Source organism: Penaeus monodon, chromosome 17 (genome assembly GCF_015228065.2).
Source record: "Penaeus monodon isolate SGIC_2016 chromosome 17, NSTDA_Pmon_1, whole genome shotgun sequence".
In the NCBI taxonomy this organism is placed as follows: Eukaryota; Metazoa; Arthropoda; class Malacostraca; order Decapoda; family Penaeidae; genus Penaeus; species Penaeus monodon.
The window spans coordinates 40529148-40531647 of NC_051402.1; positions in this window are offsets into that span (position 1 = coordinate 40529148).

The window sequence follows — 2500 nt, forward strand, 5'->3', positions numbered from 1 at the left end:
TCCTTCCTTCCTCTCCTCTCTCCCTCCTTCCCTTTCTCCTTCCTTTCCCTTCTCTATCCTTTCCTCCTTCCTTTTCCCCTCCTTCCTTCCCTTCCTCTCTCCTCTCCTCCTTCCCTCCCTCCTACCCTCCTCCCTAGTTTCCTCCCCCTTCCCTTCTAACTAGCTACTCCTACCCTCCCTCCAACCTCCTCCTCTCCCTCCTCTCCTCTTACCCTACCTCCCTCCCTCGCTCCCTCCCTCCCTCCCTTCGTTCCTCCCTCCCTCCTTCCCTCTTACCCTACCTACCTACCTACCTCCCTCCCTCTCACCTACTCTACCTATCTCCCTTTCCCTCCTTCCCTTCCTCTCACCCTCCCTTCCCTCCTATTCCCTCCACCCCCACCCCCCTGCGCTCGTAATCCACAAACAGGAGGAAGTTAATTACGAGCACGGGCAGTAACGACCTCGCTTGCTCCAAAGGTGATGGACCTCCGCGCTCACTCGCTCGCTCTCTCACTCTCTCACTCTCTCACCCTCACCCCCATTTCCCTCTCGTTAGCCGGGCCTGTTTGTGAAGAGAAGTGTGGGTGGGCTGGGTGGGTAGGGGTGGGTTGGGGGGGGGTTTGCAGGGAATGGGGGAGGTGGGCTCGGGGTTGAGGGATAGATAGGGCGATGTCAGTGGGGTTGGTTGCTGGAGGGATGATGGGTGGGCGGTTGACTAAAAAGAAAGAAAGAAATTAATGTACACGCACGTACACACACACACACACACACACACACACACACACACACACACACACACACACATATATATATATATATATATATATATATATATATATATATATATATATATATATACAAATATATATATATATATATACATATATATATATATATATATATATATATATATATGTATATATATATATATATATATATATATATATATATATATATATATATATATATATATATATATATACATATATATAATACCTACCTACCTATTTTATCCGCTCATATAATGCTCTATTCTCTCTACGCAATATATTTTTAATCCTTATCGATAAAAACAGGAAGGGGTTATTGCAATTCCGTTAATGAGATTATGGGTTTTGTAAAATGAATGGATGATGAAGAAAAAAAAATATTAATTACTATGGCTATGTGCGTGTGGGTGTATATGTATATGCTTTCTCTCTCTCTCTCTCTCTCTCTCTCTCTCTCTCTCTCTCTCTCTCTCTCTCTCTCTCTCTCTCTCACTCTTCTCCTTCTCCTTCCTTCTTCTTCCTTTTCTCTCTGTTCCTTCTCTGTTCTCTATCTTCACATTCTCCATCCCTCTCTCTTTCTTCTCTCATCCACCCCTTTCCTGCTCTCCCTTTCGCAATCCCGTATCTCATCCTATTTTCCCCTCTCTCCCTTTTCTCACTCTTCTACTCCCTCTTCCTTCCCTCTTTCTTCTCCTTCTCCTTCCCTCTGCTTCATTTCATCTCTCTCTCCATTTCCTTTGCTTCATTTCATCTCTCTTCTCCCTCTCTCTTCTCTTTTTCCTTCCCTCTGTTTCATTTCACCTCTCTTCTCCCTCTCTCTTCTCTCTCTCCATTTCCTCCTTTCCTCTTGTCTCCTCCTCCCTTCCCCCTTCTTTCCTCCCCCAGTGTCGCATCCCCGTTACTTCTCCCTCCAACATGGGTCATTTCGTGTGTAGGTTCATTGCTATGTTGGCTAAGTCATTTTCGCTTTCTATGTTGGAGGACGGGAGATTTCAAATTTTCGTTGTTGTTTTTATTGTTTTGTGTTGTTTTGTGTCTATTCTAGAGAGATATCTTTGCTTCTTTTTCTTTATATCAAGAAGGAAATACAGACGGAAAAAAAACAACCCGACAAGGAAAAGAAAAACTCATTTCCTCCTCTTTCATTCACACAATCGTCACCCCCCCCCCTCTCCCTCACTCTCCCTCCCCACTCTCTCCCCAAACCCCAACTTTGTCTCTCTCCTACAACCCTATCAATCATCCTTTTACACCCTTTCCCTTTAAATCTATCCCCGCCTCCTCCACCGCCCCCCCATCTCCCCCATCTCCCTGCTCCCTTTCCGTCCCTTCCGTCCTCACCCATTTTCCCTATTCACCCATCCTCTATTCATATCCTTCAACCCTATCTTCATCCCACCCTCTCCCCTCTCCACCCCCATCCCCAACACCCACCCATACCCACACCCACCTATACCCATCTACACCCACCTCTCCCCTCTGTACCTCCATACCCACCCACACCCACCCACACCCACCTCTCCCCTCTACATCCCCCACCATTCCCCTCTCCCCTCCTCCCCCCCTACCACACCCCGAAGGCGCTTTCACCTCATCAGGCATTCGAGCTCGGAGCCTGTCGTAAATCCGAGGGGGCGCTAACCCCTCGCCTCCTCTCGACGCTCGTAAATTGTGTAGCGTCTCTCGCTCGCATGTCCTTGCTCTCTCTCTCTCCATCTATCTATCTATCTATCTATCTACCTCTCTCT